The sequence below is a fragment of the Carcharodon carcharias genome, chromosome 7 (assembly GCF_017639515.1).
Source record: "Carcharodon carcharias isolate sCarCar2 chromosome 7, sCarCar2.pri, whole genome shotgun sequence".
NCBI lineage: Eukaryota > Metazoa > Chordata > Chondrichthyes > Lamniformes > Lamnidae > Carcharodon > Carcharodon carcharias.
In genome coordinates, this window is record NC_054473.1 from 134,703,390 (window position 1) to 134,729,825 (window position 26,436).

The following is a 26,436-nucleotide window of genomic DNA, read 5'->3' on the forward strand; positions in this document are numbered from 1 at the left end:
CTGGTTGTTAGGCTATTCATCCTGGGAAAAACAATAATGTTTCATTTAACAAAAATTACTTCTCTAGTATTGGGAAATTGTATAAAAGTTGTTATTGCCATTCAGTAGCCAACTTGGCATACATAGCACAGTATTACATGACTATCTAGTCTTAACCCTAGATGTAAATAGTGAGCAGCATTTCTCTTCCTTTAAATGCTGTGAAAAATGTCATACTTTTTTGCAGCTGATTTATTGTCCTTGATGCAATGCTTTTAAAAGTTCATATTTACGAGGTCTTTCAGTATAAGTAGGTAACTAGGTGTTTAATCTTGAAAAAGCATCTATAAAAGGGCTGATTTGGATATGTACTTTATCTTTGTTTTGTAATGAAAACAATTAAATGAGTATGATTTGAAGGCTGACTGAGAATGACTTTAATTCAAGAAGGTAAATAACTCCCATTTTGATAAAACAAAACTGAAAGTGTTCTGTGGTGGAAATCACTGTGTGATAATATTGATCTTTCCATTGGGATATTTTATTGAAGGTCATAATCATAAATGAGGACTGTAAGTATATCACAGACTTGAGGTGAAATTTCACATGCATTGAAGCTATCCACCTGCATTAGCAGCACATTAATTCAGTTAGCACAGAACTGCAGAAACAGCTTATTGGATAACTTGCAACTCAAAAAAAAACCCACACACACACCATTCACCTTTATTCAAGTGGATCTACCCTTGACTCATAACATTGGGGAGTCCAGATTTTGTGGGATATCCAACATCGCCCCAAACAAACTTCTCAGCTATAAGTTATAAGCTATAAGCCAGTATAAAAAGCCAAAATCTGCTGAATTCACCTTGCTTGAAATGTTGGGCTTGATTTCTAAATTCAGAGTTGGGAATCTGATGCCCAGATAATTTTCAGGCCCTGACCAAGTGCTCCATCTGTGTTGCTCGTGTGACGTAATCCTCAAATGGTTGACGCCCTAATTTGGCTGAAGATGAGCTCAGTACCAAATTAGTGGCACCAAGCATTACTGGGAGGTGCCTGCAGAGCACAAACTGCAATGGCAGATGGCAGACCTCGGAGAGCCTGCAGCTTCACTGTGCACAAGTGACCAAATGGAAGTGTATGCGCACAAACCCACAGGTTCTCAGCATCTACTCACATTGAACCTAGGGGTCAACCCATGCCACGGACAATTCAGCGAGTTTCAAATTGAAAATCACCTTTCCACCTTTCTCAACCCATTAACAAGCTCCTCAAGGAGGTTAACAGGCAGCTAATTGAAGGCAAGTGTATTCCCAACTCCCTTTCTGCCCAACATCCACCCCCCCCAACCCATCCCCCCTTTGAAAATTCTAGTATGTCCCAGAGGAATCAGGGCAATGATATGCCATCCATTTCAAAGCACTCCTGCTCTTGTTACCGTCCCCAAGGGCAAGTGAAAATCCTGGCCACTTGTGTATTTCTTTTTAGCGCATGTCATTCCTTCTCTGCCATTGGCAAGGGTCTCTGCTTGCAACCACTTACCTGCCTTTTCTAAAATGTAATTATCAATGTATGCCCCTAACCAACAACCTTGGAAAAACAATGTGCATTTAGATAATACCTTTAACACACAAAAACATTTTAAAAATGAGGGACAAATGCCAAGCAAAGGTGGGAGAGCTGAGAGGTGACTAAAACCTTGTTGAAAAAATGGATTTGATGAAAGCTTTTAAAAATAGGGAGAGAAGAAGGCAGGTGAAGCAGTTGAGGGATGGAGTTCCAGACAATAATGTAGAGACCCATTAGAGGAACTTGCCAACAAAAATGGATTGTAGACAGGAATGGGCGATGATACACTGAAAGCCAAAGCTGAAGGACTATAGATGGAAGGAAACTGAATGAGGTTCCAACAGTTTGGTGTCAAGGTATCCCTATTCAAACTTAGTTCAAATAGTAATTTTGTTTTTAAAGTAAGCTCAATTTAAAAACAAAATGAAATGCAACATATGCTGAGGATGGAAGTGCTATCATTAGATACTGCTAAGGGCAAAGCCAAGGTAATAAGTTACCAACAGATGATGCAGCTGTTGCTACAGTGTATAATAAAACAACACACATTATATTGTTTAATCGTGCTTTCCTCAATTGCTGAAGTTTGAGCCACTCAAAAAAAGCACCTTTATACTTACTGCAACTTATTATGAGGAATGCCGTGGGGAATCCACTAGTCCTACTTCATCGTTATAATGCTAAATTTGCAATATAACTTGATTATTATTCCAATTGCCCCAGGCATTCATTATTTTTATGTAGCTTTCCCTGGTTTTAGTGTTTTTATTGACAAATAATTGCTACCTATGGTCAAGTGTTAATGATGTCAGAACCCTGAATGTTGATTAAGTTGCAGTATAATAGGGAATTAAATGAATTGTTTGCGGATTAGGATAGAGTACACATTAGTTCTGAAATTGAGAACAACACTTATAGCTGTAAGTACTAAAGTATTGTTATTTATCTCTTTCTATAATTACATTATTAATTTTATTTGCAATTAGATCCACCAGTGTATATGATGGAAATTTCTATTAACTATTAAGTGATTTAGTTAAGTGTTTTTCTGACATATCACCAAATATATCCATTGATCCTGATCAAAGCTTTGTTGAATCCCTACTATGGAGACTTGAACATTACTGCATTTTAAATGCTTTAATGGGCATGTATCTCCGATATCTCTGCTTACCTTGAGCTTAAATGTGATGGATTTGTGATGTAATTTAGGGTGGAAGATATCAAAGCTGTAATGTGAATTTTTGTACTCAAGGCCAGAATTTAACGTCCCGCGGGCAGGCGCACACCCTGTCTGACTGCAAAACAGCGCGAGATGACGTCGGGCAAGCGTCCTTACATCATAGTGCACTCACGTGATATCTCAGCCAGCGGGCATGCGTGGCTGTCAGAAGAACGCCCGCTGACATGTTAGCGGGCAATTAAGCCCATTAAGGAGGCAGTTGAAAGCGATTTTTCATCGTCTGTCCAATTTACCGTTGGCGGACGGGCCAATCGGCCAGGCGGCATACACAGTTTTGCTCAAACATCGATCCAGGGCGGGATGAAATCTCAGTGGGGAAATAAAATACAAAGAGATTTCTGGGCACTGGGTTTTTTTTTATGAGGTAAGTTTTCAGGTGCTTGATTGGGCTACATGGACATATTTTGCAGGTTTTTGGCCTGCATGTTTCAGGCGTCGGGCGGGCTCATCAGGAGTGGGCAGGCGCGGTCGCAGAGCCAATTGCCGCCCACGATCAGCTCCACACCACCATTTTACCTGGGCGGGCCAATTAAGACCCGCCTGGCGTACGACACGAACCATAGCGCTCAGCGCCACCTGTGCGGGCCGGGGGAGGAGGGAGAGTCAGGCCACCGCTCTTTCATTTGCATGCACGCGAAAGAGCGCTTCAATCTCCCTGAGGTACAGAGCTGTCTTAGTGAGATTGAAGGGCTTTTCAAATTAGTAAATAAAAAGTTTAAAAATTTATTTAAACATGTCCCCTTGTGTGACTGTGTCACATGAGATGGGACATGTTTTTATATTTATGAAAATGTTTTAATTTATTTAATAAAAGCTCTAGGATACCTCATCCCGCTTGTGGATGAGGTTTCCTAAAAACCCAAAGGCCGCTTGGCCTTTCCGTCTACCTGCCAACCTTAAGGTTGGATGGGCAGCGTTAACCATGACAGTAGTTACCTTGTTAATGGTCTTAATAGGCTGCTTACATTTCGGCGGGCGCACAGCCGACTCCAGTGCACGCCCGCCGAACGAAATATCGCGTGACTGCGCGATGACGTCGGGACACACGGTCAATGTCGTTGCACATTATTTTGCGCATTGTCGTGTCGGGCCCGTTTGTTGTTTTGTTCATTCTGTGAAGGTCTGCATCTCCCTGAGGCATTTGTCTGCCTTCAGGGAGCTCAGTGGAAGTGCTTGCCAGCACCTGCAGTGACATCGGCCCCGCCCTCTTTCCGTTCCCACCTGCAGTGCTCAGCCTTTCTCAGTGCGCTTTTCACGCTGGCTGACCATCAATTCGCGAGCCAGCGTGAAACCGCAGTCGGGGACCGTTTGTGGTCGGGGGCCCATTTCCTGTCTGTTCACCGGGCCCACCAATCACACGCGCCCAACAAGCGAAAAATTCAAGCCTATGTTTATTGTTGTTGCAATGCCAGCTTGCTTTATAGATTTATTTTTCAGTTCTTCAGCTATCCAACCAATGTCATCATGAATTTTCACGTAATTCATTGAAGATCACACTTCATTGCATAGTTTTAAGCGGCAGAATTTAATGCTCCCCCGAGAGCAGATGGGGGCGTCTGGGAGTAATGGCGGGGGTGACACATAATGAGGCAGGAAGACTTGGTGGAGCCTGTTGCCTTCCTAACTCTTCCCCACCCCACCCATGATTTTTAAGCCCTGGGACAGGGACGGTTGAGGACAGCAGGGGGCAGGCATATTTGTGGCCTAGTGGGGGCAGACCCTCCTTCTCAGGTACCCTGCACCCAATGTAGTGATCTTTGGGAAGACTCTCCTGCGCTTTACACCAACCCACCTCGCCATGGCCTTCATGTCTTAACCTGGCAATCCCTCCCCACTTAGCTGCATTCTGAGGCTCCAGCAATGACCTTCCTTCTCCTCGAGCCTACTGGAGTCCTGACCGTGGCCGCTGCTCCTGGTGATGCTGCCAGTACTAGAGGGCTGCCAGCCAGAATTTCCCCGCTGGAGCCGGGAATCGCTATGGAAGCAGCAGACTGCCTGATTGGGATTTAATCCTGATGGTGCTCCTGGAAATGCCCACAGTTATGTTGGTCCCCAGCTGGTGGATGGGGCTACTACTGCGACCCATTAAATTCTGCCCAATGTGTGCAAGAGATTTCTAAGCAACGTACATTCAAACGATATAACTGCATGGAAGGGTCCACTCAGCTAAGCCAAAACAAAAAGTCCTTGGGAAATGAACAGCCTGGCTCCAAGTCGTATTGGGGTTGAGGAACAGTTAAGCACTGAATTTGTAAAATAACTATGTGAGGTTTAAACAAATGTATATTACAGTAATTCATAATTGGAGCATGTTTTCTAAATGGTTACATACATTCTTTGTATGGAGAAATATAGCAATTATATTAGTTGTTTTAGTTTGCACAGGTAAAAATTATATAATTGATATTTTGTTGGTTGCACACCTTGTGTGAAAACATCAAACATTTTGAGACCTATATGTTTATAAATCTTTAAAACAATACTGACTGAATATGAAATATGGAAGACCAGCAAACTTGAATATAGAAATAGTTCAAAAGGTGCATGCCACAGCAGATAAGCTTGTGTGGTTCATCAGTATTACAATTCCAGGGGTGAATTGCTATATATCCAACTATTACTTAAAAGAAAATAGACAAGCTTCAGTTCTGCTGCTGTTGAACTAATTTCTTCTGCCACTTCCAGATTTGGGTTTGGATGTTCTGCACGTGCAATACTTAATGTCATCAAAGTTGTCACACTCTGTCAGCGAGAGAAGGTGAATTAAATACATCTCCTTTCAGCATGTGGCAGGGATATTCAGTGCCTTGCATGTTTACCACATCATCTTGATATACTGTGAGAAGAAAAACCAATACTTTGTTTTACTTCTGAGAAGCTTAATCAATCTCTAGTTAAAATAATTACATTACTGTATGCTTCCATTCCTCTTACTTCATTTGATACTTTGGTAATCTGCAGTGTAGTTGGTGAGCAAGAAAAACTAGCTTTTAAAACACTGTAAAGAGCATGCCATCATAATATGCAGTTGCCAAATTCAAAGTCAATTGATTGCATAGCGGCAACAATGAGAGTGGTGCTTTTTTTTTCACTGTTAGCTCGACACTGACCAATAGTCCAATCAATGTAAAGCTTCATTGTGCAGATGGCCTTGAGATGAACTCTTGGATAATCACTGAGTAATGGCAGTAACAAAATATCGTGAACTAAGTGACTATTCCTCAGTTTCACTGTTGGAAGTTTGTCATGGAAAAATAAATATAGTACTGCTATTATTGGGTTTGCAAATTATTTTAGTAAGTATGAATTATATTTATAAATAAGGCACATTCCAATTATAGTGTCATACGTGGATATGTGCTATTTTGGGGGGGGTACGGTTCAATGATTTAACAAATGGTTTCATAATTAACAACACAAATGAGGAAATTAGATCTTTATATCTCAATTAGTTGGATTTAGCTTGTTTCACAAGCTGAAAATTTTCAAAAACAAACTGGAGTTCTTCGTGGAATGATTTTAATATTTCATTTTCTTATTTATATTTCTTAAGGTGAGATAATCATCTACCTCCCTCTGAGTTGTATGTTATCCTGTCATAACAGTTTCACAGATCCTTGAATTCAACATTGCTTCAGCAATTCAAAACTCTGGCGGCCTATACACATGAGTCATATTTCAGGCTGGATGGCACTAAAAGGGCCATAATCTTTCACTGAATGGCTTTTGTGATGCAGAAACTGAGGCAAATTATTCAGCTCAAGGTTTAGGCTGCACTGGGACTTCAGAACTGTGGAGTGCATTGGAACGGAGTGTATGCCTTTCGCGCACTGAAGCAGAATGCCCAGATTAATCCATAATGAAATGGGTAACTTCAGGCCTGCATAAATTTTCCAGCAGCCTTAGTATCCCAGGAATCTCTCAGTGAGATTAATGGTCAGCAGCCTTCCACATAATGAAGTAGTTTGCCTTGGCAATGTGCTCATGAATTTATTATGGTGTCCACCAGTGAGCTATATGGCCCAGACATCTTTATAAATCCTGGATTTAGAGCTGCAGCGATGAGCCATTTCAGTCCTAATGGGAAGCTTGATTTATCACTCTGGTCCCCCGTCTGGCCCCCTCCCAGAGAGTTATAAAAGGAAAATTCAGGTCATATTGATGGAGATGAAATGTGAAGGTAATTAGATAATGCAAAGTGGAAATTGGAAGGGTGCACTATTGAAATTTTAAATATGTTGGTGATTTTACAATTGAGCAATTATATCAAGCTGATTTATTCTTACAGTTTATAATCACTTAACAACCTGTGGCTGAACTTTAACAGTTACTGGAGCAGATGTCTTAACACTTGAGAACTCGAGACTCGTACCAATTATTTTCAATTGTTAAAATAAGTTATCTATGGAAAAGACCACCTGCAATGTATCCAACAATGCTCCCAAGGAAGAAACATTGCATATCTTTTCATTTAAAGGGTCTGCTTTAAAGTATCATGAGCAAATCAGACAAGTGCAAATTTTAAAACAAATATATTTGCAATAATTAAGATGCTGCTGGATCCACATTGGAAGGTTTACCTAAGCCCTGGGCAGCATTCACCTGCTTATGAATTTCAATCTCATTTACATAGCATGCCATCACTATGGGCGGGATCGTCCCAGGTTAGCACTAAGTGTGGTAGCGGGCAGGAAAAACAACGTTTTACCCGCCTGGCGCAATGGCGGCTTCTCGCGCTACATCATCCCAAATCTGCCACATCAAGTGTGCGTTCCTGGGAAACATGCCAGGCCATCACCTCACCGCTTCATCACGCCGGGCACCATATTTAAAGTGTAGCCGCACACACACCTTTCAGCACTTGCAGCCCAGGACTGCTGCACGGAAGGCATGGCCCTGAAAGGCAAAAAAGACTGCAGCCCCGGGGTTCAATGGTGCATCTCTCAAGCGCCTTTTGGACATGGTGGAGGTCCGCCATGATGTCCTCTACCCCCGGCTCTGGCTGCAGGAGGGGCAGCAACATCACTAATCCAGCTTGGGAGGCGGTGGCAGCCGTGGTCAGTGCCAATGCCCTATAAAAGAGGACAGCCACCCAGTGCTGCAAGAGGATGAATGATCTCCTTTGTTCCGCCAGGGTAAGACACTCTTCTCATCGCTCTCAACTCACACACTCACAAACGCATCACACATGCACAGGGATCTCACTCACTGCCGGTTAACGGACCATCACCACTCACTCTGTCACACACAACTGCATTGTCCTCATCCCATCCATAGGACCACACACCACCCACACATGCCTGGCATAATTATCATCTGGCCTGGCAAGTGTCCGGTTACACTCTGTCCATCTCTATTCATGCAGGTCAAGCTGGCACACAACAAGAGGGAGGGGTCGCAGACTGGTGGAGGAATGCCTGAAATCGAGGTCCTCACGGACTTTAAAGACAGAGCAATCCAGCTGGCCAGCGAGGACCTGGATCATTCCTGTGCTGACAGTGAGGTCAGTGTTGCTTTACCAAGTGACCATCCAGCAGTGCAACATCCATCAAACAACCATGCTGTGAGTGATATGTCCTGTTTCACAGGCCATTCCTATGTACTAATTATCTCTCCTTTCGCAGGCACATCTGCTAAATAGCCGAAAGAGTCCATGACCCAGGGCCTCCAATCAAGTAGCAAATGAACCTCTGAAGAGGAATCTGAAGCCATTCTCCCTGAAGTTCCATCACAGCACTCACCCACATCCTCCACCAGCGCAGAGACACATACCTCGGTGCTGAGCACATTGCACTGTCTGATGCACAGCAGGCAGCGGCAGGGACTTCCCAGATGTCCTGCACTCGGAGGACTGCTGGAGGCCAGAAATTTACTGAGTCTGAATCAGATGAGGAGCCTCTGGACTCAGTTGTGTCTCAGTTGCTGCAGCTGCAAAGACAAGCTCGGGAACATCAGAAAAGGATGTACACTGTACTCCTCAGGTTGCAAGGCACGATGGAAGAGTCCATCCGACTTCAGGCTGAGGTGACAGCACCAGCATGCCAATGCACCGAGGTCAACACTGGTACGATGGTGGTCGCCATGGAGACCTTGGTCTAGGATGTTGCTCCTGCACTGCTGTGTGGGTTGAACTCCATCACTGATGCCATAGTTGGCCTTCAACAGTGTGTACGGGAGAGGGGTGCTGGGCAGCTCGATCTCACTTCAGCCTCCCCTTCTCCTCCTAAAGTCAGCCAGGAGCCCTTGGGCACCCATAGAGAGGAGGATCAGCAGGTGCACACCCCGGGGCCATCCACACAGGTGACTCCGGGAATGTCTGGCCCGTCTGAATCCCCTCTTCCTGTGACTCCAGCAGCTCCAGTCTCACAAGCTGAGGAGGATGCCAGTGTCTAACAGCAGGACCCTGAAAGCAGGCTGGGGCCCTTCAGATCTCAATCCTCCAGCGGACTCCCATCAAAATCATCACAGACAGGGCATCACAGTCAGCAGGCTGCCTCCACTCCTGCTGTGGACGTCCGGGGAGCACCAAGACGTAGCGGCAGGGTTAGGAAAGTTAAGAAGATGTAGTTGCACAGCCTGGGTATGGGTGTTAATCACTTGTATATAACGTTCACTATTGTAAATAAACTCTCAACAATGCCGCCCTGCCTTTGGCTCCTTGTTCTGATGAGCAGTGTTCATGTCACTCAGATGTGAAACCTTTTTGCACAAGATAAAGGCAGGTGTCTCAGTCCAGGGCCTCTTCCCTGGGCTCTGTGCAGCCTTCAGACCAAAGTGATGATCCGGCCTCACATTCACTGGATACATTACTGATGGTGTTTGTCATTGCTGCCAGAATGTCGTGGGCAGGCATCACTGAGTTCCGTCATTCTTTCGGTGTTCTCTCAGCACTTTTAAGGTGGGGCTGGCCCCCATCTCGTCAGCATCTGTGACCAGTGATGCTGTGCTCCTGAAGGTGGACAAAGGATCAGATGCTTTTAAAGTTTCACAGCTGCGTCTCCATGATATGACCCTGATCACAGAGCGCAAGCGAACTGCCCTCAGCCAGACAGGAGTCAGGCATTTTCAGAGGCAACGTGAAGATCTACGGAGTGTCCTCACTGCATGTCATCATCATCCTCCTGCAATCGAGTAACTTTTAGGGCGTCTCCATGACAGGAGCATTGTCACAGAGGGTATGTGCACTGCCATAAGTTAGACTGGAGTCAAACGTTCATTGATGCAATCTGAGGCTCTGGTGTCTTCTCACTGCATGTCGTCATCATTCTCCACAAATCTAGCAGCTATGAGGGCCTCCCGAGCATGCCTGCCTCATCTGGCCAGTGCGAGGGCCTCATCGCCATCATCATCGCCTATGAGGACCTCCTCACCCTCATTCCGTCAATGTCTACCTGGAGACTCCTCCATCTCCTCCTCAGCCAGCTCGTCTCCCCATTGCAGAGGCAGGTTGTAAAGGGCACAGCAGGCGATGATGATGCATGACACCCTCTGTGGACTATATTGCAGGGCTCAACCAGACTGGTCCAAGTACCAGAACCTCATTTTCAGCATCCCGATGGTTTACTCCACCAAGTTGCGAGTTATAACATGAGCCTTGTTATACCTTCTCTCTGCTGCAGTCTGAGGCCACCACACGAGTGTCATCAGCCACATCCTCTGTGGTTAGCCTTTTTCCCTGAGGAGCCATCCCTGCAGCCTCTGTGGACCTGGAAGACTTCAGGGATCTGTGACTGACTGAGAATGTAGGAGTCATGCACACTCCTTGGAAACCATGTGCAGACCTGCAGGATACGTTTGTGATGGTTGCACACAAGCTGCACATTCAGCGAATGGAAGCCCTTGCAGTTGACGCAGTTGACCACTTGTTGCAATGGAGATCTGAGAGCCATGTGAGTGAGGTTGATGGCACCCTGCATCTGTGGGAAACCTGAGATCTGGAGAAAGATCTTGCATCCTGGCTCTCCTGGTCCCAGGCGAAATGCACAAAGTTGTGTGCCCTTGTGAAGATGGCATCCATGACCTCCTGGATATATTTGTGGGTGGAGACTTGTGATATCCCACAGAGGTCACCTGTGGAGCCCTGAAAGGAGCCACTGGTGTAAAAATTGAGCGCCGCAGTCACTTTCACGGCTACTAAAACAGGGAAATGTCAGTAACTGGCAGATGTGACCGAGCGCTTCCTTAGACATGCACGGTCTTCAGTGACACAGGTTCTCGGTCATCTGCAGGTTTGAAAGGCAGCGTCTATAGATCCTGGATCTAGCTAGGCACTGATCAGCAAAGGTTCGCTGTGGCTCTTAAGTGGTTTGTGTGGGAGCCCCAGCCGCCCCTCCTTCCTGAGGTTGCTGCTCCTCCCTCTGTGCAGTCAGGCACCTCCATCACTATCTTCTCCATCGTCTTCAAGCTCTGTACACCACGAGGCTCCATGCTCCTGATGTCCTCCTCCTGCAAGATGAAAGAAGGAGACAAGTGGTTAGCTTGGGTGTTCTAAGAACCACTCTTGGTTAAGTCTTAAGGCCCCTAAACACATTCCAGAGAGTGCTGGCCACCACATGCTGCATGCCTGCCTGAAACCCCAATCACCTCCGCCCCACTCCACCTGACCGATTGGAGGCAGCTTTCGCCACTGAACTGCATGCTGTGCTCTCAGCTCATGCGCAGGTATTCTCCTAACCTGCACTGCAAGGCTGCTCTGTTAGCTTGAACCATGGGGGAGGCTGGTCCAAAACAGGATGATGATATTGCAGTCTGTGACTGCCTCCACCAATGACTGCTCCATGACCAGCTTTAGCAAGGAGATTGTACAACATGCTCAGTCATCCAACTGTTCTGCAGTCCACTAAAACACTCATTAGTTTGCAGTCTGTGCCTAAGGGGTGAAAAGCTCTGGGGCACTTTGTGACACTTTCATGCCTCTGCATTACTTGAGTGGGCAGATAAGCTAGAGGCTCGACTCCATGCACGTCAATGTGGCTTCATCTGAACTGTGTCAGCTGCAGAGGAATGGTCACTTTATACAAGGTGTCCCTAATGCATGGCCGCTTCCCTCCCCCCGACCCCGCATGAGCTTGTACGCTACCTTCAACCACAGGACAGTCCTTGCCCCCCTCTTCCAAGTTGCCTCAACTGCAGTGCAGCCCTTGCCCTCCCCCACAATGCACCTCAACTGCAGGGCAGCCTTCGCACCCCTCCTGCCCCCAGCACTCCCGCCTGCTCGCCTCAAACTTGAAGTTTAACAGGTGACCCTCGTGAGCGCTGCGTAATGTTACTGTGCACTCACTTCTGAGTTCCCCTCAAAGTGTGGCCCGCCAAGTGTACGTCTTATATATGCTGTTGTGAAACATGTCAGCGTGCACTCATGCCGATGGGCTTGGATTATCCAGCAGGGGGGATGATTCCAGTCAACTGGGCTTATAATGAGTTTCCCAACACCTGAAGACGGGAAATGCAGCCCGCCATCGACGGGCTGAGCAGACGATTGCAAATTGTTTTCACTATGTCATGAAACAAATTTTTGGCCTTCTCACCATATTGTCCACTCATGTCACCAAACACACTCGATGCCAGCGGGCATAGAAAATTCCATCCTATAAGTGGTGACAAGAACTATTAACACTGCTAGAAAAATTTAGATTATCGAATGAGACTATCATAAATTTAATATAACTCGCTATAAGGGGGTTTATACAGTGACAGGCTTTACATAGAAACATAGGGCAGGAGTTTTTTTTGTGGGGTCAGCAACCCTTGCTAGGACCACTTTAGGTCCTGAATCAGCCCTGGGAGGGAAGTAGTCATAGTGCATGATTTTCACAGACCTGGGTTGCTAATTGGCTGGAGGGCAGGTTGGGCAGCGAATTATTAGTGACGGGTATAGGATAGAGGCAGGACTTCTAAAGTGCAGGCTGATTTAAAGGCATTACAGCAGCCATCTGAAAGTAGGACGCAAGCACCAGGGCAACAGGGGGAGAGGCAGAAAGCTGGCACCTGCAACAGAGTTACCCCTCACTTCACTGATGCTGACCTTGGAAGTGCTCCTGGAGGCTGTGTGGGACAGATAGGAGATACCCTTTCCAGGAGGCAGGAGAAGGCCACCCATCCAAACAAAACAGGCATGGCTGGAGGTGGCTGAAACTGTCAGCAGCAGAAGTTTATTATGGAGGGACTGGGTGCAGTACCGCGAGTGGTTCAGTTACCTTCTTTGCTCTAATTTGGCAAGGTGAGTGCAAGGCAAAACCCTAATGACAGGCGTCTGGGTATTCAACCTCCAGCAGACATACCAGCTGAGCAGCCTGAGGGTGCATACTACTCCTGACCATGGGAAGAATGTGTGCCTAGGGTATTTACTGACCCCTAGGCAAGATCCAGAGCCCAAGCATTGATGAGGACCCGGCAGCAATGATGCATACAGTTTATTACCTAATAAGCTGCTAGTTTTGGTCACAGGGGCCAGAAGTGCCTTTTCTCCTGGAGGGACAAAAGAGGGAGAGATAAATACACATAATGTCAAGGAGAGTGCTTGAACTGGAGGAGAATGTCCCTCCTCACTACCATGACTAAAATAGAGGAAGGAACAATGTGTGACCCTAGTGGACCGAGTGGATGATGGAGAGATGGACATACCTGAAGGAAAGAGTGAAAAGATATTGTAATATGTTAAATGAAGGGGATGGAATGCACTCCTGCCTATATAACAGTATGTCAAAGCCTCACCTACATTGGGGAGCCTCAGCACTGCACAGGCTTCCACTGTTAAAGGAGAATCCATGATCTCCTTCTAGTGTCTACCGGACAGTCAGTCATGGAGGGTGAGTTTTGTCGTGTCACTGGAGCTATGCAAAGAATTTGAAACAGCAGACTGTTCAGGTGCACTGTCCAGCAGCACATGTACAGTCGCATCGGTCAGTCCTCATGTATGCATAGGATGGCACTGGATGAAGAGCATGGCACCAGCGTGCTGCAGGAGGAGTTACCGGGGCAGAGACACCGTGGGCAGTCCACCTCAGAGGCTGGAGGACAGGCACAGCCATGCTCAACTGGGCTCAGATGCAGGGCCTCAGAAGTCACAGGAAAGTAGGCCCTAACTGGACCAGCAGCAACAGATATGCTCCTACTTGTCAAAGTTCCCTTCGGCAGTGTGGAGTCATGGGCTGAGAATGAAGGAGTCCATTCAGCTCATGTTCACCACTATAGCTCAGGGCTTTGAATGCATGAACTCCTCCATTGAGAGCATGGCCAACTCATGGAGACCCATACGCAGCAGCACTCAGAGTGAATACAGGAGCAGTTCACTGACATGCACAGGATGTATGCAACGTTCTGTAGCATGGACCAGTCAGCGGCGCTGATGGAACAAAAATGCATGGAGTGAATGCTAGTTGTACCTCCAACTGGCACTCCCCCCCCCCAGCAATTCGGAGCATCATCCATGGGCTGAGGCAATAACCAATGAGGTGTGAAGTCTTCCGCAACAAGGGCACAGATTTCTGTGACCATCTGCCACAGTCTCTGTCACCACTGGTTTGCCCACAGGTCCAAGAAGTCCCATCTTTGATCCTAATTGAGGGAATGGTCTCCACTGCATTTTTAAAATTCACTCCTGGGACATGGGCATTTCTTGCCCATTCCTAATTGCCCCTGAGAAGGTGGTGGAAAGCCACCTTCTTGAACTGCTGCAGTCCATTTGGTGCAGGTTCTGCCTCTCATTCCTCTCCTCTGCCCCCTGGATGCCCCTGACTCTGCCTCTGCTGAGGATGGTGATCCTCATCGCTCCTCAAAATACCTTATCTCCATGTCCAACCACTGCCTTGCTTGCCCTCAGCTGCACTCACGATAATTTCTGGACCCCCTACCCTGTTCTTGTGATCTGTGGAAGGCCATGACCCCTCCATTGCCGAAGCATGCACAGACCACTCGCTCTGCATCAGCTACTTACCCAATGGCTAAGTGCCCCTATCAGCTGTGCTCCCTTTTATGGGACCAACTAGTTTCATTAGCAGCCATGGTTTGGGCCAGCCCGGGCCATCCCCATGTACTTGGACTGTCCCTGTTTCCATGTGCAATATGTGTGCCCCACCGAGATTCCAAGCTGGCCCTTAATGAACTGACTATGAGTTTGTTAACAAGATTAATTAGCCAAATGTCAAATGGGCAGGTTGTATGGACCCAATTTCCCTGCCCCGAGATCCAGTACTTAAACCCAGCAACTCGCCCATTTTTGCACCCGTTCATCTCCACATTCAATCGCATTGAGGCCTAAAACTTCTGCCCCTAATAGTGATAATGAAAATGGTTATCTTTATGTAAAGGTTTCCAGAAACAAAAGCCATTTAAAGTATGCAAATGAATGATAAAGGAGAGCAGCCTTTGAAGCCCTCTTGAAGTTTGGACCGCAATAAAGGAACAGGAGTCGGCCAAATAGGCCCTTAAGCATCTTCCACCATTCAGTGAGATCATGACTGATCTTTGACTTAACTCCATGTGTCCGCCTTTGTCCATTATCCTTCAAGCCTTTAGTTAACAAAAATTTATCAATCTCCGACTTTAAAATTAACAATTGATCTAGCATCAATTGCTGTTTGCAGAATAGAATTTTAAACTTCTGCAACCCTTTGCATTTGGAAGTATTTCCCTATTTTTCTCCTGAAAGGCCTGGCCTTAATTTTTAGACTATGCCGCTTAGGCCTAGACTCGCCATCCAGCAGAAATAGAGAAACACCATCTACCCTAGTTGTTCCCCTTAATATCTTGAACTTCAGTCAAATCCCTACTTAGTATGATCATAGTTTGACTAGTTACCTCTCATAATTTACCCTTGGAACCCAGGTATAATTCTGGTAAATTTTGATTGATCTCCTTCCAAGGCTAATATATCCTTCCTAAGGTGTTTGGTGCCCAGAATCACTCACAGTTCTCCAGCTGTGATTTAACAGGACTTTGTAATTTGACTTCTATCCCATTGTATCTTAGTCCACAATAGCCTGTTTGATTATTTTTGATTTTCTGTATCAGTTCAGGACATTTTAATGATCTGTATACCTGGACCCCCAATTTCTTTGGACCCCCACTGTTTCTAATTTTTCACCATTTTTAGAAAGTCTATCCTTTTTTTTAACCCCAAAGTAGCTGACCTTATATTTGCCTACGTTGAAAACCTTTTGCTACAGTCTTGGCCATTCACTTAATCTATTAATGTAATTTCATTAATGGCATTGAGTTTTTGATTCTTTGAGGAAATTACTAGATTGGCACATGAGATAGTCTAGTTGATATTGTATAGCTTAATACCCAGAAATGTTTGATAAAATATTGCATATATAGCAATTAGTAAAATGTTGATCAGATGGGGTTATAAAACTGATATTAGATTAGATTGGTGACTGGTTGACAAAATGTAATTTGACCTGATTGTGGGACTTGTTGGACTGGGGTTTTAGAATGTAGGGAATGGTGTAAATGGAACTATTCCAAGATGCATTGATGATAGGAAAATATTTGTAGGTTTATTAATTTTCAGGATGATTTAAATAAGTTAGATGAATAGGCCTGAATGTGCCAGGTGGTATTTAAAATGAACAAGCACAATCATTTCTTTAAACAAAAGCAAAATATTGTGAACGTTGGAAATCTGAAATTAAACAGAAAAATCTAGAAATACTCAGCAGGTTGGGAAGCAACTATTTCATTATATCATCAGAGACAGATAATCCTTTAATAATCTCTTAAAACTGTAAATCAAAATGTCTATAACAGCCTGCTGGTGAGATAGGTGGGGCTGGACCTTTTGTAATTCAGCCAAGCATTCATAATGGACTCAGCTGTCATAACAAACTATTTCCGCTCATAGACAATGGAGTTTATTGAAATTGCAAAAAAAAGGTTAAGTTTTTCCCAGGCTACACCAGATGGCCTGTTACTTAATACCCTCCAGTAGCAGGTGTCTAATTTCTTTTCTCTCTATACGACAGCTGCTGAAGGTTTTTTTTTCACTTTTAAATTGCTCTGTACATTTAAATCACTTCACATAATTCCAATAGCAGTATTGTCATCAATTTTGAATGCATATAAGAACATTTTCCCAAAGGGAAAAGTATTCTAATGCACCTCAACACTAACACAATGCTTATCAACGTAATGGTCAATTTACTTTTCCAGGACAGAATCCAATAATCAATCACCACAGTAAAAATGCACCTAACTTACAAAATAGCACCTAACTATTGAAACTGAAAGAACAGTTTTCTTTTGAATTTCAAAGCCTATCAATGGAAGAATTCCAGGAGCAGGTGACATTTGTTTTGTTTCCCCAACCTGGACTGGGGCTGCCCCTGTGAGTTATGCCTCCTCTGAGAGCCATGAACTATGCCTTCTCACTGAAGGGGCCTAATTCCACTAAAATTGCTGGGCGGTTTAAACTGCCAGTGCCCACAATGGAGCTGGCAAGAATGGGAGAGCTGCTTATGGACTAACAGCCTACACCCTTATCCGCAGGTCAAAATTGCCAAAAACAGGAATGGGGGTGGGAATCTCAGAATCACGTCCCACCAGTCATTGTCAGATGTTCCAGAGTCATAGGTACATACAAATAAGGAGCAGGAGTAGACCATTCAGCCCCTCAAGCCTGCTCAGCCATTTGATAAGACCATGGTCATGATGTGGCCTCTACTTTCCTGTCTACAACCCATACCATTTGACTCCTTTGTCCATCAAGAATCTACCTAATTCAGTCTTAAAAATATTTAATGACCCCACTTCCACTGCTCCCTGAGGAAGAGAATTCCACAGACTAACAACCGTCTGAGAAAGAGAAAGAGAATTTTTCACCGTCACTGCCTTAAATGGGAAACCCCTTATTTTTAAACTATGCCCCCTAATTCTAGTCTCTCAGCATTCATCCTGTCAAGTCACCTCAGGATCTTATATGCTTCAATGAAACCACCTCTCAATTCTTCTAAATTCCAGTGGATATAGGCCCAACATGTCCAACCTTTCCTCACAAGACAGCCCCTTCACCCCAGCCAGGTGAACCTTCTTGGCAAGTCATCCCGACACGGTAAAAATCCAAGCCCGTGCCACTAAAGTTCATAGACAAAGAGCTGAGTTGGCTGGCAGGAGGTGTTTTCACAGTCAGCATCCACTGGATCAGATTGCTGAGCCATCTGATGAGTAGAGTCACTACATTCCTTTAAAAGACAATTTTCTGAGAAGAGATGGTCATAAGAGGTAAATTGCTAGTTCATTGTGATTCTGAGGAATTTGCTTGATTGCTTTAGGTCATTGGAAATGATTCTCCCGTTGTTTCTCTTGAATAGATGCCATTATTTTCTCTTTTGCCCAGGAGATCATGAATTTACACAGAGGTTCTGCTGATTTCCCATTGTAATTTTTCCGAAAAATTAGTGAAAACCCAAACAGCTGCATAAACTTCAAGTGAGCGTGATTAGAGAGTGGCTGAATGATGTCCAAAGGTTGCAGGGCTACCTGGTTTGATTTTTCTTGAGGCGTTTCTCATCATTTTTGTATGTTCATGTCAGGAAACAAACATCTTAGCTGGTTACATAACTCAGAATCATCATGGGACAACTCATGATGTAACAAGTATCAACAATATGTTAATTTGTGGGCTGAATGTTTGTTATGGACATGGAAAACAGGAACCAGGATTGTTTTCTGAACAGAAACTTGCCTCCAGTGGGAAACTGGTTAAATTTAAGATTTTTGTGTGGGGAAACCTTTAATTGATATGGAGATGGGCTTCGTGTCCACATTGAGTTAATGGGAGCAAGAATGGAGGTGGATCAGCGTAAGTATGGGATATAGACATCCCATGGTGACCATCACCGAGGTAACTGGTTGCCCTAAGTGGAAATCTGCTGATTGTGCCAAAGCCTCCCACAGCACCAGAGGGAAGCAAGATATCACAGGGGAGCTGGAGGTCTGGCACATGGGGCAGAACTGCCTCTTGCTCTATTGGTGCTGACCTGGATCTAATGTTGGAGGCTTTGATGGAGAAGATGGGGGGGTCGTCTTCACAGAGGTTGGCAGGAAGAGGACACCTTGTTACAAAGCAGGCCAGGGCACCCCTCTGTTCAGCATCATCACCTTCCACCTGCTCTTCCTTCTCTTTGGATGAGTTATCTCCCACAAGGGCCTTACAGTCCTCAGGGTCTAAACCTTGCGTAGCAGACCAGCACACGACCCAGGCCCTTGCAGGAGGGCATTGGAGTGTGCCATCTAACGGGTCCAGACACAGAACCACATCTTCAGAAGCCCAATGGCCTGCTCAATAGTTATCCTACTGAGCAGGTGGCTTTGGTTGTATCGCCTTTGTGCCTTTGTTTCAGGCTCCAGTAGCGGGGTGAGTAACCATCTGTTCAAGAAATCTCCTATGTCCCTTAGGATCCATCCATGTACTTTAGGTGTTAGAGTGAAAATCTGAAGCAGCCTGGACTGGCAGAGGAATCAATGCAGGTCCTTCTTTAGGTGTTTGATTCTCCCTCACTCAACCATTAAAAACTGCCTATCATCTAAATTACCCTCCACGAGATGCTTGTTTGGTTTAACAGTTAAGGCATAGGCTCTACTCCAACTTTCAATCCTTCACTCACAAAATCTTTTGAGACAGCAAACCTTTTTCCTTTTCCACCTGTCCCTTGTTCTTAGGCACTTTTATTCTCCTTTAATGTATGTATTTTCCCCAAAAGTCATTCAATTCTAAAGCTGGATTGTATGGTTTGTGACATCAGGACAATGACAAATCAGGATAGAACAGAAGTGTCATTTTCTGGTGGAATTTTTTGTTTGTCAAGTGGGCGCCCGCCCGCCCCGAATGAAAGTAAAATGACACCGGGCAAGCGTCCTGGCGTCATCGCCCACTTGTGCGATATTTTGCACAGCGGGCACGGGCTGGAGTTGGGGCAACACCTGCCATTAGTTAAGAGGCCAGTTAAGGCCCTTGACAACCCAACTGATGGTGATTTAACGTTGCCCGTGTGAATTTTCACTCGCTGCAGGCAGCCCACAATTTGCAAAACCTCATCCACGGGCGGGATAAAACTGGTCAGCAGCATTGTCAATGTGAGTAGTGAGGAGTTTTGGAGATAACTTGCTGCTGGTGGTTTATTGGTACTTGTCAGCTTAATCTCTAATCGGGGCTTCCTCCTTAGCATTTCCAGTCTTCATTTCTGGGCTAATTGGTGTCATCCAGGTCCCCTGAGGGTTCAGACTGTGTGGACCCTTCCAGGTATCAGACAGCCTTACCTTACCCTGGGGATTGTGGTCTCTGCTGGAGGCACCTCCTCCTCCGAGAAAAAGAGGGGCAGAGGGAGAGGTGGTCAGGTGTCACAATACAGCTTCCAGGGGAGGGCCCTGTGGGAGGAGGGACACAGGCACAAGGGCCGCAGGGCCAGCAGGAAGTCCAAGCAGAATGGGCTGCAGAAGACGTCACTATCCTGTTGCCAGGGTTTACAGGCAGCGATGCAGCTACCTCAATATGTTTGAGGTGTAATGTCAAAGGAGGCTCCATCTCTCCAGGGAAACCGTGACCTCCATTTGTCAGATGATCGGGCCTGAGATCTGCTCCTGCTGTGTGGGTGGACACCCCATGCCAGTGGCTCTGAAGGTCACCGATGGTCTATGCCTCCGATTCTTTCCAGGGGTTAGTGGGGGATCTGTGTGGAGTCTCCCAATCAGCTGTCCACAGTTGCGTCAAGCTGGTGACCGATGCTCTGTTCAGGTGGGTACTGACCTTTATTCTTTACCATACGGAGGATGCCAGCCAGGCTCAGTGAGCCAGAGGGCTCGCAGCCATTGCTGGCTTCCCTCGCATCCAGGGTGCAATAGACTGCACACATGTGGCCATCAAGGCGCCAGCAGGTGAACCCAGTGCCTTCATCAGCAGGAAGGGCTTCCACTCCATGAACGTGCAGATAGTGTGTGACCACAGGATGCTGATTCTGCAAGTCTGTGCAAGGTACCCTGGCAGCTCCCATGATGCACACATCCTCAGACACTCCCAGGTGCCGGGACTCTTCAGTGCTCCAGCCCGACTGGATTGATGGCTGCTGGGTGACTAGGGTTATCCATTGAAGACGTGGCTTATGACACCTCTCTGCCCAAGAACAGAGGCAGAGTAGCAGCACAACAGGAGTTATGCCTCCACAAGGGCAGTGCTAGAGAGAACCATAGGTTTTCTCAAGATGCGCTTCCGTTGCCTGGACCATTCAAGGGGAGCACTACAATACCCCCAGAGCGGGTGTCACTGCATGCTGCGCTCTCCACAATCTGGTACTGGCAAAGGGTGACCCACTGGAGGAAGAGGATCTTGACGCAGCTGCACAGGCCAACGATGATGAATCCAGTAGTGAGTCAGAACAGGAGCACGGTGAGGAGAATACTGAGGGCGTGGAATCAGATCTCGGTAACCTCCAGGGAGGCAGGGACGCCAGGGACGCCAGGGACACATCCTGGAGACACCTTGATCCAATGCCCATTCAGCTATGCTATCAAATAAGAGCTACCACCTCATGCCAGGGCTACCGCGCCATCTTGGATCGCAGAAATGACCCTTTCCATGGCCTCAAAGATACACTCAGTGCCTGTGCAATAAAGTATCAAGCCACCCACGTCCAGCATAACATACTGGCCTACCCTGCAACTACAAAACAAATGGAGCATACTCAGGCCAATTTGTAATTTAATGTTGGAACTCATATATTATTGAACAGAACAATATCCGGTGTTGTTGGTCACACTATTAAAAAAACAGAAGCAAAATGGGGCAGCAAAGGACCACCAGTCCCTCTTGTGCTTAAGGTGCTTTAAATTTACATCCCTGCTCGCCATTAATGGATGGGCACCTAGCTAGGACACTGAGTGCCCAATCCATCTCAAACACGGATGCTGACCAGCAGAGGTCAGTGCCTGTGTGAGGGTTTGCAGGTCCAAGCACAACCTTGGGAATCCCTAATTCTGTTCCTGGAGCAGCCTCTCCATGAGAGTTGCCACTCCATGGAGGAGCCATTGTGCTTGGCCATGAGGGTCGCGCAGTGCTCACGCTCTGCAGGGACTTCTCCATGTTGGAGACCATGACACACATACCCTCTTGGATCTCCGCCAGATCCTCCCGCACACCCCACTGGACATCCAGCATCTGCCGCTTAAAGACGACTCCAGAGGCCCATCATCAGCCTTTGACTAAGCATCGTCCTGGTCCCCAGCAGTCCTCCGACTGTCGGTGCTGTGGGTACTCTCTGCCTCCACCTGCACTTCAAGTGAGTGTAAAGTGCCCCTACTAGCCTCTGAACTAATGCCCACCGAGGTGCTGGTATCTGTGCTGGTGCCTGGTACAGAGAGTGCATGTGATGCAGGTGCTTTGGGAGCATGGTGATCCTTTGGGGTCAGGGGTCGCCCTTCATTGTCCAGAGAGCGAACTCCTGCTGGCGAACCTGACATTAAGAGCAAGTAAGTGGGTGGTCCTGTTGACACTGGTCCAGAATACCAGAAAAATATGGATGAGGAGATTGCTGAACTGCAATGGCTCTATGGGAGAGGCGACCTCACTAAATTGCCAGATTTTAATTTTGAGGAACCGAAATTTGATGAAATCAGCAATTGCTTAGGATCTTCAGAAAGGAAGGGACTGTCTGTTCTTCGTTCATTTTTCCTGGGACTGTAAAGTTGTAACTTAATAAATTCCATTGGATTAAAGTAAAATAAATAAATAAATAAAAGGGAGAAGAAGGACATGTCATTAGTTAAAGTCATCACGCTGTCACTGTGCATGATTAGACAATGGAGTTCTGCATCATGGTGCCCTCGTCTTTCAATGATGAATGGGGACTCCAGGTTCGAGGCTCACATCAATGAAGAGACTACACTAGAATGGTTGCACAATCTGAAATTCTCACCTCAGTGCACTGCGCTCTTACCTTCGTCTGACACCCCCACCTCACCGCGGTTGCTTGACTGAGGTGTATGGCGCCTCTCAAGCTCCAAGGCCTCCTCCTCATAGCAGGAGAGGAGGAGGAGCTGTAGGGGCCCTCCGCCAGTCTGCAACCTCTCAATATTGTTATTGGATGTCTTCTCCTGAAAGATGAGCATTGATTAGTTCACTCTCTGCCTGCAGCGTCAGTGCAGCCTGGCCAATCTCAGTGAGGAGCACCGTGCAGGGCAGATCTGAGCCGTGGCCTTCGAGCCAAGCAGTCAGGGCTCAACCCCTTGGCCAGCTCCGGCATGATTGACAGTTGGCCCCTGATCTCCATGGGGGGATGGCGAGCCCAAAACAATTCAATGCACCAACCCGTGCCAAAACAATACTCACCCTCCCTGAGCACAGTAGGTCATTGAAGCGGCTCCAGCACTGCACCCAAGCTGCACGACTTCATGGCTGCTCACCTGGGCTGCCACCTCCTCCTATGCTCTCTTTGTGAGGTGCGGTGGCCTCGTCCCACCTCTGGGGCAAGGGTGTCCTTTCTGGCAGCCACCTCCTCCAAGACCGCAGCAAGGAGCTCGTAGGAAAAATGGAGGGCTGGGTGCCCACCCGACCTGCCCTCCTGGGTGACGCTTGCTGTCGCACTCGAGTCCATCTTTACAAAGGCAGGCAGACATCCATACCTGGCAGCTTTTCTGGGGCTGCCTGGGCTGTTTTTAAACTGGCGGCTGGGTCACCATTAGACCCGGCGGCCAACATTCCCAAGCCCTCGCTCGGCCCTTCCTGGCCAGTGACGAGCAGCGTTTCACCCTGGGCGGGCCTTAATTGGCCCGCCAGCCTGAAATCACGGTTGGGGCACTCCTGGGCCTGCCCATCGCGCCTGCTCGATGAGGGCAAAATCCTGCCCATTGAGGCCAAAAAACTGAAAGGCAAAAACAAGAGGTAGAGTTAGGCAGCTTCGAACATATTTAGTTGGAAGAAAATGATGAACAGTTGGGAAATTTTTGTCATTTAACTGTAATAACTTTATGTTGAAAAAGTAATTGCTGTGAAATGTTGTGATACAGGATGGAAAGTACATGTTTACTGTACTTTTATCCATGTGTGAAGTTGCTTACGACAAACCCTCTGTGGATCTGTTGATATCTCGCTGCTCATTTTAGTAAATAACAACTAAGAAAAGAGCTTCTCTTGCTTAAGGTGATGTTTTTCTAAGAAAGATAACATCAGAAAGAAATTCTCGCTTCATCAGTTTTACTTTCCTTTTTTGGTCAGGTAACATTTTTAGGGTCTGACAACAAAACAGAAGTCACTTTTAATCTTTCAGATGATTCGGTAACATTACAAAATGCATTAAATTGGGGATATCAAAGTATCGAGCAGTAATCCACTTAAATTGCTGGGTCTTTAAGAAACAACTATTTCTTCAATGGAAAATGAGCAATGTCAGCATACTTCAGAATACTTAAGGAAAGTTGGACTTTCCTAATCCTGGGGTAAAAGAGCTTGGGCTTTAAAGAATAAAATTGCCTTTTCTAAGTGTTCACACAGATCATGAAACATTTTACGATTGCATGTGCATCTCTTTTTGAAATGTGGCATCAAAGAGACTACTTTTTTTATTACTAGTGGCTCCCCAGTAGTGTCCTACATTGCCCAGCAGCCACTCACTGTGATACCAACATGTTCTATGTGACGGACCAGTTCATGAGCAACACAGACCTCCCCATTTACAAAGACAGGGGGCTGAATTTTTAGCTCTGCGGGCGTGCGCGCACCCAGCCTTACTGAACGTAAAATGACTTGCGATATTTCAGTCAGTGGGCACACGTTGGAGTCAGCGGTATGCCTGCCAACAGTTAAAAGGCCTATTAAGGCCATTAAAAAGATAATTAAAATAAAATTTTCGCTGCTGTTGAACCTTAGGGTTGGTGGGTGGGCGAAAAGATCAAGCAGCCTTTGCATTTTTTGGAAACCTCATCCGCAGGCAGGCTGAGGTTTTCAACAGCAAATAAAAATATTTTACAATTTAATTAATAACATGTCCCTGAGTCACATGAGGGGACATGTTTTATTACATCATTAATATCTTTATTTTTTATTTTGAAAACTGTTCATCTCCCTGAGGCAGCCCTGTGCCTCAGGGAGATTTTCAAGAGTGCATGTGCAAAATTCGCACTTGTTCTTCTCCCCCCTCCCCACCCGCTCACACACGCAGCATTGAGCGCTGCCACTCACTTTTCACACTGGGTGGGCCTTAATTGCCCCACCAGCGTGAAATCACGGTCCGGCCCTGATCATTGATGGCGGTCAGCTTCCTGACTGCCCCTACCCACCTCCACTGAACTCGCCCGACAAGGGCAAAATTCTGCCCTTGGATAAACCTAGCAGATAAGTGTTTGAAATCATGCTGGCTATTCTGAGAAACAGCAGCTAATATTCATGCAGCTGGTATCAGCCCACTATGTAAGCGGGCTGACAGGACAAATGCAGCATATTAAAAAACACAACGCCTCATAACTGACCCAACAGCAAAGGTCCTTGGCTTCAACCTCCCTCAAAGACAGTGAATAGGGCTCAACTGAATCCATACAGGCCATGGTTGATGCAGCCACCTGCTCCATAGTGGCAGATAGAAGTGCAGTTGTGGTCATGAGTCTCCAACCATGGGATACATCACATGACCCTACCTACTAAGTTCTTCTTCAGGAGGCACCTTATTTTGCCAATTGGCATCTCAGGAGGCCATCGAATGGATTGCCAAACTAGACACTCCATTATAAGCTTCCCCATCATATGAAAGCAGGAGTAACTTTTTATATCAGAAAATTAGCATTTCTCTATTTTTCAAGCATACAATTACTACCTTAATATATTACAAGTACCCTTCTTGTATAATTCAATCTGTTTATATTTTGTCTTCACAAATTATGTTAACATTATACTTTTGCCTAAAAGTATTGATGAACAGTCCACATTAATACTGAGAACAGAGAACAGATACTTTGGTTAATCAATTTTATTCATGCTTTAAGATTTTGAACTGATAAACGACCTTCAGTGAATGTATTGAGCAATATGAAGACATGTTAATTTAGTCAAATGAGTCGTGAATCATGTCACAGTTCCTGAATTCGCTTTGGAATACTCCTGCCAGAAAAACACGAGCAGTTTCTATTGGATAGTTTTTAATAGCCAATTTAAGCACTGAAATTCTCATATTTTGCATGTTTGTGTGATCAAACATATGGTCAGTCTGTAAACCCAAAACATTACACTTGGAGGGAAAGAGAATCAGTAGGTTGACATTCAGTCAAGCAAAATAAATCCTGGATTGTAATAAGTGGAATAATTTTTTTAAGCATTTACCATTAACAGTTAACTCCTGAAAGTAGTTGTAATGTTCAGGGCTTGTAGTGTTCAAAGAGAGTATGTCCTTGAGGGGGCAAGGACAAAATCCATTAGGTTAGAGTTGAGAAACAAGAAAGGTATGATCACACTACTGGGAGTATTCTATAGATTTCCAAATAGTGATAGAGAGATTGAGAAGGAAATCTGCAGGAAAATCACAGATGCACAAGAAGTATGGATTGGTGATACTGGGGGACTTTAATTACCAAAAAAGAAAAGAGGGGGAGAAATTTCTGAAAAGTGTTTCTTGACCAGTATGTTCTTGGTCCAATTAGGACGGAAACATTGCTAGTCCTGCTTC